The following is a 10525-nucleotide window of genomic DNA, read 5'->3' as shown; positions in this document are numbered from 1 at the left end:
GTCGCCTCGCACGGCGGGCAGGACCCAAAGCTGCACTGAAGCCATTTCGCCGCAGGGGAAAGCAAGGGGAAAGCTCGAGCAAACTGTTCCCCGACTTCAGGCCTCCCGCGGAGCCAAGTGACTTGCAAAACCACTTCTCGCTGGGGCAGCTGGTTACGGGAGCAGCAGGTTTTGCGCCGGTGCGGCTAGCGGCTCTCTCCCGACCCCGGAGCGCCTCTCCGCAGCCGGAGCGGCTGGCCCAGCCCGAGCCCCGCGGCGGAGGGCATCCCTCCCGGAAACCTGGGCAAGCCGCAGCTTTAGCATGCTGGGCAGGAGGGCAAAACGCCCCGAGCAAGGGCCCCCTTTCCCAGGCATCCCTGCACGGGGTCCCGGGCTGGGTGCCAGCCACCTGGGCGCCTGGGGATGGTCGGACCTGAGCCGTCCAGCCCCCTGCCTCGTGCCGGGTAGAAAATCCTGGGTAATTCCTATGGGGGAAATTGTAGGTCTTCCCCCCCCCCCCCCCAATCCCCTTTTTCAAAGTGTTCTGCAAACCTTGAGCCATCCTTTTTTAACCGCCAGCGAAACGATGGCTTTCCAGCAGCAGTTTTTTTAGGCTTCTTTTCAAAATTCTGAAACAAGAAAAGTTCGCCCGAGACGACCGTTTTCCACAAGTCTCTTTTTGCGAAAACAATCAAAATCTTTGCAAAAGACACCTGCAGCACGCGGCCGGCTGCCACGTGTGCTCTGCAACCGCAAGAGCGTGCCGCCCGTGCCCGGTGCTCCCGCGACGCTGCGAGGACACTCCGCCTGCTGCCGTAGCCTCCAGACCCCGGCACGGCTCCCCGGGGCCGCCGGGTGCCCTGGCAGCGTCCAGCTTTTGCCTTCGGCTTTGCGTTGCTCCAGGCGCCATCCGCGGTGCCGCCTGCACCGGCGTTAAGCACCCGCCGCGGCCTCGCAGCTGACAAATTCCCGCTTCGACCCTGCCGCGGTTTGAAGAATCGCCAGGATTACTTGCCGGACTCCTCTGTATCATTCTTCACTCTGCTGCCCAATATTTCATCATACACCTCAGCAAAATGTATATTTCCCTTTTAAGAGCTCTCCTAGAATAATATATTTTTTTATTATCGTGACAGTGAGGGCTCCTGTTGCCATGGTTACGTGCCCTTTGCTGGAGCAAGAGCTTTCTGGGTGCTTTAAATTCTGCTATTTTTCCTGATCTACAGGGTTTGATTTTTTTTTTTTAATTTGGTATTTATTCACATTATCATCATCCGAAACAACAGGTCGTTCATACTGCATATGGATATGTCACCATTACAGTAAAGCCTTTGAAAATAAGCATCTGCTTTTAGAAGGAATTTTAGGGGGGGGAAAAACCCTACCATGAAGCATTGATAATATATAGTATAACAAAAACACGGAAACTCTGAAAAGGTCTCATCTGTATCTCTCCGCATTATACATTAAATTCCATTCCTGGCTTCAGAACTCTTGAATGAGTGTTATAAAATGAATTCCAATTTTATGTGGTTTTCATGTGCTTGCTGTAGAATAAACCTATATCTTCCGGCTGTCAATTCAGCTGTCCTCAGTTCCAGAGCCTCTTGAAACCTAATCTACTTTAGAACACACAGAGAGAAATTAAATGGATAAATTAAATGGATATATATATATATATATATATATATATATAGACATATCTCACTTCAGCTTTTTACTCCAGCATTCACAGAATCACAGAATCACAGAATCACTGAGGTTGGAAGGGACCTCTGGAGATCATCTAGTCCAACCCCCCTGCTCAAGCAGGGTCACCTAGAGCACATTGCACAGGATTGCATCCAGGCGCATTTTGAATATCTCCAGAGAAGGAGACTCCACCACCTCTCGGGGCAACCTGTTCCAGTGCTCTGTCACCCTCACAGTGAAAAAGTTTTTCCTCATGTTAAGATGGAAGTGTCTGTGTTTCAGTTTGTGCCCATTGCCTCGCGTCCTGTCGCTCGGCACCACTGAAAAGAGTCTGGCCCCATCCTCTCGACACCCTCCCTTCAGATACTTATACACATTGATAAGATCTCCTCTCAGCCTTCTCTTCTCCAAGCTAAACAGGCCAAGCTCTCTCAGCCTTTCCTCATAAGAGAGATGCTCCAGTCCCCTAATCATCTTTGTGGCCCTTCGCTGGACTTGCTCCAGTAGTGCCACATCCCTCTTGTACTGGGGAGCCCAGAACTGGACGCAGTACTCCAGATGTGGCCTCACCGGGGCTGAGTAGAGGGGGAGAATCACTTCCCTCGACCTGCTGGCAACACTCTTTCTGATGCAGCCCAGGATACCATTGGCCTTCTTGGCCACAAGGGCACATTGCTGCCTCATACTTAACTTGGTGTCCACCAGCACTCCCAGGTCCTTCTCAGCAGAGCTGCTTTCCAGCAGGTCAACCCCCAACCTGTACTGGTGCATGGGGTTATTCCTCCCCAGGTGCAGGACCCTGCACTTCCCTTTGTTGAATTTCATGAGGTTCCTCTCTGCCCACCTCTCCAGCCTGTCCAAGTCTCTTTGAATGGCAGCACAGCCCTCTGGCGTATCGGCCACTCATTCCTTCACAGCCAAGTGCCATAGCGTTTGCACTTACACACACACACACACACACACACACACACACGCACACGCACACGCACATGCACACACACGTACAAAGACATTACAGGAACCTTTCCAAAATACTTTGTACTTTGGAATAATTAGCGATGGAGAATCGTGCTGTATGGCTTTGATATTCACGGCTGCCAAGGTGCATTGGAAAGGAACAGGACTATTCCCATTTTACAGGGCGGGAAACTGAGGCACAGAGCCAAACCAGACCTGGTCCCAGAGCAGACGAGTGGCAGAGCTGGGATTCAGAGCCCAGATTTCTCTGACTCTCTGCCTAGTTTTTGTCCCAGCGGAACAGTCCCGCAGATGCCTGGGCCTGCTGTGTGCGGAAGCCACCACCGGCTCCATCCGCCCGTGGCAATGCCATCCCATGGGAGGCGAGCTCCAGCCCGGCAGCCCCAGGAGGCCTGGTGCGGACCCGGGGCCAACGTCACTTCGTGAAGCCCTTGGCAAAGCAAAGCCCTTTCCCAGCCACTGAGTTTCTAATGAAACCCACTGGGGAAAAAAAAGCGGAGTGCATTTCCTGACCGCGTCCCTTCCGGCCACTTCCCTGCTCCGCGTGGACCAGGAGGAAAGTGTTTTAATTCCATTTCTTCTCTCAAGGAGCAGAGATGCCGAGGCCAGTTTGCTTTCCTCTCCTTCTACTCTGGGCTCTTTTTGTTGGATTTTTTTTAACTGAAAATAGTAGAAATTCGCACAAGCCAGATAACATTAAGTGGAATGCTCCCAAAAGAGCAAATACTCCTGAAAAGACACAAGACCCTTGGCTCATAATAAGGCAAAAAGTTTGATGTTGAAGATTTAAAAGGCAACTGCTGAAGTTACTGAGTTTACATAAATGTGCATAAAACAGAAATGGGATACAAAGATCTTAGCTGGGCGGGAGACGGGTATCGTCAAGCCTTCCTGTGCTGGAGACACCGTGGGAGATTTCTTGCACGTATAAGGAAAGCCAAGGGCATTTCACAGCTGGGTCTTTGCGTCGGGTTGGGCTGGGGCTGCGCGTTGCTAACCCGGGGCCCCGCCGCGTGGCTCGAGCGTCCCACGGCGCCGCCGCTCCGCAGGCGACCGCTCGCCGGGGAGCAATTCGCACCTGCGGAAGTGGAGGGGCGCCAGGACGGGGCATCACCGCTGCGCCCGTCGTGCACGCACCACCCGGCTCAGGGACCCCGGTGTGCTGGGGGCAGCGTGTCCGAAACACCGTGCGCGCTGCGGTCCGGGTCTCCGGAGCCACCACCATCCCTCGGGTTAGGCGAAGAAAAGCAAGACAGAGGAAAAGCTCAGGCCCAACCGGCAGGGTCCTGCCCCATTTGCACCCCAGCGAGCTATTTTCCTGCCCCCAAAACGGGCTTTGCAGCCAGCGACCTGGCTGAGAATTGCCGCCGTCGGCTGCCATCTCCGTGCCCGTGGCACCCGCGGGAGCAGCTCCTTGAGAGCGTCGCGCGCTGAAACGTACTGTGCCACAACTGGATTGACCCCGAATGCGGCGGAGAGAAAAGGGTTATTCCCGACTCATTTGGTGCTGTCACCTCCCCATCTGTCACCACGGCGATGTCAGCCGATGGAGATGGTGGCAGGGAGCCTAAAACCCCAGCAAACAGGCTACCAGGCAGGGAAGGGAAAGCGAAAACAAGTATTTTCCATAAAGATGGGAAGAAGGAGGAAAACGCGGGAAAGTGATGGCCCACTGGGTGCAATTCAAGATCTGACTTGAAGAGGAGCAGAGTGAAGGGCCCCACAGGGCTGGGGCCATTTGCCCTGGGTTTCGGGTGCCGCGCCGTGCCGCTCATGGCCAGCGTTCGCCTTTTGCTGGGATCATCCAGGGCCCTGGGGCCAGTCTGGCCTTAGGGACACTGCGGTGGTGGCCGATAGGGCTTCACTTGAGAGCTGTCCGCATGCTAAGAGTAACTTTTAGGTGCAACATGACTTTGGATGGAAGCATGAGAAAGAAGCTTCTTATTGCCTTTTTAAAAAAATGCTTTATACGTGTTTTTCCTTTATTTATTTATAAAAACGCGAGCCATGTTGCTGCAGGTGCACGCCCCCACCTGCACACCGGAGACCCATTTTACCCTTGCAGCCGGCGTGAGCATGTTACTGCAAACGGGTTTTGCCTAAGCCATCCGTGCAGATGCAGCGCAATCTTGCTTCCTAGCGTTGGAACCTCTTCTTCTTCCTCTTTCCAATCCGGCAAATTGCCCGACCCTTTGTCATGCCGTAAACAAAAAGCAATGGCAGAGCAGCCACTGGAGACTACGGGCACATTACACAGGCAGCGGTCTTATTCCTCCGAGCAAAATATTTCCATGTACTGCTACTTTGGGAAATGCTGTTAGACATAAAGCGATTGCATAAACAACTGCTGATTCTAGCTCTTATGCAAAACCGTGAAGTGCTGGCCCTCGCGACGGCGCGTGGCAGCACGTCAACAAAGCAGCGCACTTAGCCGTGCTGAGGAAACGCAGCGATAACAAGTGCTTTGGACATCTCGTTTTCTCTTCTTCTGTATTCTAAATGAATATATTAATTTCTCCAAATGTCATAGTAGCCCCAGCCGAGAATGGCAATGACTCAGCCATATGGGGCAGAGGATTTATGTCTATTTAAGCGTATTTATGGGCTGAGCATGTTTCTGTGCAGGGCTGGAGGGTGATCTGCTGCTAAAGACCTTTTCAGAGTGGGATATTGTCTCGGTTTTCAGGCCACGTCCTTTTGCTGCCGTTGTTTTGTGTTTGAGTACGGCAGGACGAGCACTGAAGGTAGCGAGCTTGTTTGGGCTTCGTTTTTAACGCCCTTAACTTAATAAAGTGGCCAAGCTGTGAGTGTGTGACACAGGCAGCAGCACTGAGGTAAGCTGGGGATCGTGCCGTGGTGGCGGTGAGGGGAAGGGAAGCCAAGACCGCGTCCACACACAGTCCCACCAGCCCTGAGACAGGGCTGAGGTGCATTTGGAGCCGAGCTGTCCTGGGTCACCTGGCATTAGCCCTTCATGTCCTCCCTGAGACACTTCACGTCCACCTGAAAGTGGCCTTGGACCAGCAGTACCCAAGGGTACGCCGAGTGCCCAGGCAGGTGCACCACGGGACGTGCCGAGCACCCAGTTCCTGAGTGAGGATGCCACCGAGGCTGAAGTAGAGCGACCAGCCTCTTGCCTGGACCCTCCACGCTGAACGTACCCCCCCGCGCTCCCGTAGGGCTCCCGCCCGGGCAAGATCACTTGTGTTTGCGTTCACCAAATGCCAAACACGGTTCCTCTGCACCTAGAAGGGGCGATGTTGGTGGGATCTGAGGCACCGCGGTGCAGTAGTAATTCCAGATGAATATTGACTTTTTAATGACAAGGACTGCAGTACAAATACCAGCTGATGGGATGCAGGCCGAGGCAGACAGCCGAAGAGGGCTGGCACGCGTGTTACTCAGCAAATGAATTATTTGATTCCCGTTCCCTGCAGCATGCTGTCTGCTAGGAAATTTTCATTTGGTCTCTCTAACTTGAGAAGCAATTGTAAATGTCAGGGCTAAATACTCAGATTTAAGTGTTAGGTTGTCTTGTTTGATTACGGCGCTAAAAGGTCAGGACTGACTAATGAAAAGTACAAGTGATATTGCTGGGGAAATAGCGTTCTGCCAACGGGTAAGCAAACATCTCGGGACAACGTAATCATTCTTTCCGCTGTATCTCTCTCTTCGCCGCCGCCGCTCCTCCCTTCCGAGCTCCAGCTCTCGTTCAGGGCTCTTTGCCACGGCCGCCTGCTTGGGGGCGACGGCTCCTTCGTCGGGGCCCCCCACCCGCTCTGGGTGCTGTTTCGTGCCCCAGCACCCCTGGGGCAGGACGTGGCATTTAGCAGCTTGCTAAATAACAGCCCAAACTGGTGTCCCAGAGCTGCTTCAACGCGTTTGGAAGAGGCACCGCTCATGCTGCTGGGGTGCGCGGCCCCGGCACTGGCAGCGGCGTGGGGACATCTCCGCTCAACCCAGCCGTCGCCCTCCGACTGCAGACCCAGGAAGGGACCAAACGCAAAGCCCAGCTGCCCTGCTCTGCCTTGGAGCAATTCGCTTTCCCGGCGGATAGCCAAAGGCCAGGGGACGACACGAGTAACCCGGCCCTGACGGGCTCCCCACTGCGTCGCCCGCTTCTCTCTGCACACATCTCGGGCTGGCGTGAAAGTGTTTGGGTGGAAATGCCTCTACTCTTCCATTTAAGCCCCCGTTTTGGCCCCCCTCTGGCCACCAGCACCCCAGGAGCTCAGCATATATAGCGAAATTGGGCTTTTTTCCTCTTTCTTTCCCATTTGCCATCCATTCCCCCTACGCTCGCAGCACCTTTAAAATCCACTTTACCTGAGCTCTTTAATTCGTGGTGGCCAAATAAAATTGCAATTGCCTTGAACTGCCTTAGCTTGGGAAATCTGCTTTTTATCTGAGCCCATTACCATCATTCCGGTTACATAAGCCAAGCTCATTATATTTATTTTAAAGCAACTTTCAAAAATATTAGTCCTCATGCCGTAAAAGTGGCTGGCACAATAAAAACCCACGAGCTATTATTTGTCTCTGAGGAATAGCACTGCGAGGTCCCGAATGGGAACGCTAATCGCTTCCAGCAGTTGCTTTGTACAGACACCATCCTATCATGGTAGCCAGTCCCCATGGCCAACCACAGAAACCTTCCCTGTGCCGACAAATTCAATGCCGAGTCCTGATGTTTGAGTGTTTCCAGATATTCGATATTAATCCCACAGTCAGAACGGTGCTCTTTGCGATTCCAACCTTCCCTGAAAATGCTCTGGCAGAACAACATGCTAGGACAAAAAGAATCAGAGCTTGTCCCTGTCTGAGTTCACTATAAATTCCGGCAGGATCCAAGACTGTGAAAAATAGGAATTTTAGGAAATAGGAATGTTAGGCTGTCAGGAGGTGAACAGACTGGAAGGACCCTTGGCAGAAGCCATGTGAGGAGCAGAGGTAGGGGAGGCTGGAGGAGCTCCAAGCAGGCACTGCAGTTCCCTTTTCCCGTGGAGGCCTTGGCTCGGGTTGGATGGAAGCAACACTGGGATCTGCTCCCACCCTTACATGTCAGGGGAATGGCCGTGATTTCTGTAGTGCAACTGGAAAGCACTTGGTGCCTCTTGGGTTTCTTGAAACATGAAGCTAAATCTTGGATCACAGACACCGTTGAACTCCTGCCACCCCCCTGACGAGATGCTCCAGACACGTCTGGTGGTTCCCCCTCATGCAACCCAGGTTCCCTCCTCCAGGACAACCTGAGATGGGGGTGTAGGTGGGTGTAGGCTATAACTCCGTTCTTCTAGGGTAGGCACCTCTTTTTTTGCTTCATTTACAGCAGGAATATAAATCGACACAAAAGAAAGCCGGGAGGTTCTGGGTAGGTCCGTGCAAGCTGGAATATCTGGCATTGCGTCCTCTGCGAGCATGGGGGGTGACACCGGCACAGCGTCCTCCGGAGCACGGGGCGCAGCCATCCTCCACGAGCACAAGCCTGTCCTGAGCACCGGCGCTGCTTGGTCTCTCGGTGCCTGAGCCACGGCTTCGCTCCAGCACGGCTCCGCGGCAGGAACGACGTGCCCAGGGTAAAACGAACCCACGCGCTGACCCTCGCTCATGCTCCCTCCGCAGCCCCGCCGGCGGAGCACGCTTGCGCCACGGCGCGCTGGCCGGAGCTTCCCGTACGGGCCCCAAATCCTGTGTCTGAGGTTCTGATGAGCACCAGAGAACAGCAGTTCTCCCAGTTTACCCGCTGCGGTGAAAAACGGGAGCTCCCCGACAGGCCCCTTGGGATTTTTGCAAAGCCTTTAGGGTCTCTGAGGATCACGGGCCCAATGTGTCCCACCTCTCCGGAGATCCCCGCGGGAACTGAAGTCGGTTACTGCCGCTGTGGGTTGCAGAGGGAACTTCGCAGGCTCCTCTCGGCAGAGGCAGTGCGCGTCCTCGGTGTCCGGGTGGTTTACGTGACAAGGTCCCAGGTGGCTCAGAGAAATACGAGGCAGTTGTCTTAATTACAGGCCCCTTTGCAAGAGCATCGCTGGGGAAAGGGTCCCGTAGGGCAGAGGATGCTGCCAGAAGGGTGAAGAGGCTGAGAAACTTCCATAAAATACACCGGAAAAGAATCTCTGACCCATCACCAATATAAAGGGATGGGAAGAGGCAGCTGGCAGAGAGCTGCCCGAAGAAATCAAAGAAAATAAATCTGTCGTCTCCAAACCGAGCCAGTTCCTTCACAGCCCAGACAGGGAGCGGGACAGCCTTTCTGACCTCCACTTGTAAAGTCAAGGCGGTTTGTGGTCTAAAAGATTAATAGGAAATCTCCTCTGGCTTGGGAGATATTCCCTCTTTTATTGGAATAAACCCCAAAGAGTAATGGCCGTAGGGCAGGAATAGGAAGGTAAATTGCAGTAATAATATTTTTCCTTGTGCAGACATGCTTTTGATCATAGAAAAATACACCATCTGCTTCTAAATTACTTGTTGTATTGATTTAACAGTTAGTAACATTTTTTTTTCTTTTTTCTTTTTTCTTTTTTTTTTTTTGCAAATCCATTTTGCACGGTCTCTTGGAAATCTGACAGTCATGTGCAATAAAAAGTACGGGCCTGTCCAGCGCGAAAGATTACGGCTGCCAGGCATGGAGGCTCTCTGGGTTGGCAGGAATGGTCCCCTCTTCGGGGGCTGTACCTGCGTTCGCTCCTCGAGCGCCCTGTCCTGCCACGAGCAGCCCTTTACGGGGACACAGCACATCCCAGTTAGGACTGTCCGGCTGCTGTTGCCTTGGAGGTGCATGGGATTTTATCACAGTTTCCTAAGGAGGAAGAAGAGGCAGGAGGAACCTCTCTCCCTTTTTCGCAGCGCTCCAAGCTGGCGGAGCCTGCTGCCGAGCTTCGTGCTGCAAATGTGTTCGGTCTTTCCCAGTTTTCCGGCTTGAATGGCTCTGTTCGACTTTTGCACAGGGAGAAAACTAGTCAGCGGGAATGAGCTTTCACTTCAACTTTTCACTCCCCTTTTGCAACTTCCCTGGCGAGGGTCCCGGCTGTCGACGGGGCTCGCAGCAGGGCAGGCTCCTGCTCCAGAGGCCGGGCACAGCCTGGCAGGCGCCAGCTCCACGGCGCGCTCCTGGGCTTCCCGGGCCGCGGGCACGGGCAGTGCCGCTGGACGGCTGCGCTACCCTGGGCAGCTTTCCTGGAAGGCAAACTCACACTCAGCTGAGGACTACGCACGCCGTAAGAGGGCCAATTTCTTCATAGCAAAGGGGACCCAGTAGGCGGTTGCAGTTTTTTCTCCTTGATCAAACAGGAGGCACCGCGTTTCCCCAGGCGGTTTGCATTTTTTATTGCTTTCCTTTCATTTTTTTTGCAGCTTACGCCCTGCTTCCCCCCTGTGCATCCCGATCGGTGCGAGGGCAGCGGTGCCCCGCACCAGGCAGCGGCTCTGCGCATCTCAAAGCAAGCTCCCCGCCAGCAGCGCCTGCCCCCCCCCAGGCAGCACGCTTTTGCGGGGTTAGCAGGGGCACGCTCCCCCGGAGCCCCAGCGCACGAGCCCCCCGTGCCAACGGCCCTTGGCTGCGCGCAGTAACTGCACCCACCCGCCTGGTTCGTTTGCCAGGGACCAACTCATCTTCGTCAGGCAAATCATTAATTTCCGATCTCTCCCCGGTGCTTTGAGATTGGCGCAAGCTGGCTCATCTCCTTGGAGCAGAAACCCGGCAGCTAGCAGCCTCCTCGTCTAGAAGTGCCACCTCCACTTAATAAGCACCCAAACAGCAGCATTTTACATACACAGATGATTAGGGAAAATAGGAATTTCCATTCTCAAATAAGCCTCCAAAAGGAGTGCCAGCTGCAGTCAGCAGCCTGGCCAGCACTGCTGCCGATGTAGC

Source organism: Apteryx mantelli, chromosome 18 (assembly GCF_036417845.1).
Source record: "Apteryx mantelli isolate bAptMan1 chromosome 18, bAptMan1.hap1, whole genome shotgun sequence".
Lineage (NCBI taxonomy): Eukaryota > Metazoa > Chordata > Aves > Apterygiformes > Apterygidae > Apteryx > Apteryx mantelli.
This window is presented reverse-complemented; position numbering follows the sequence as displayed.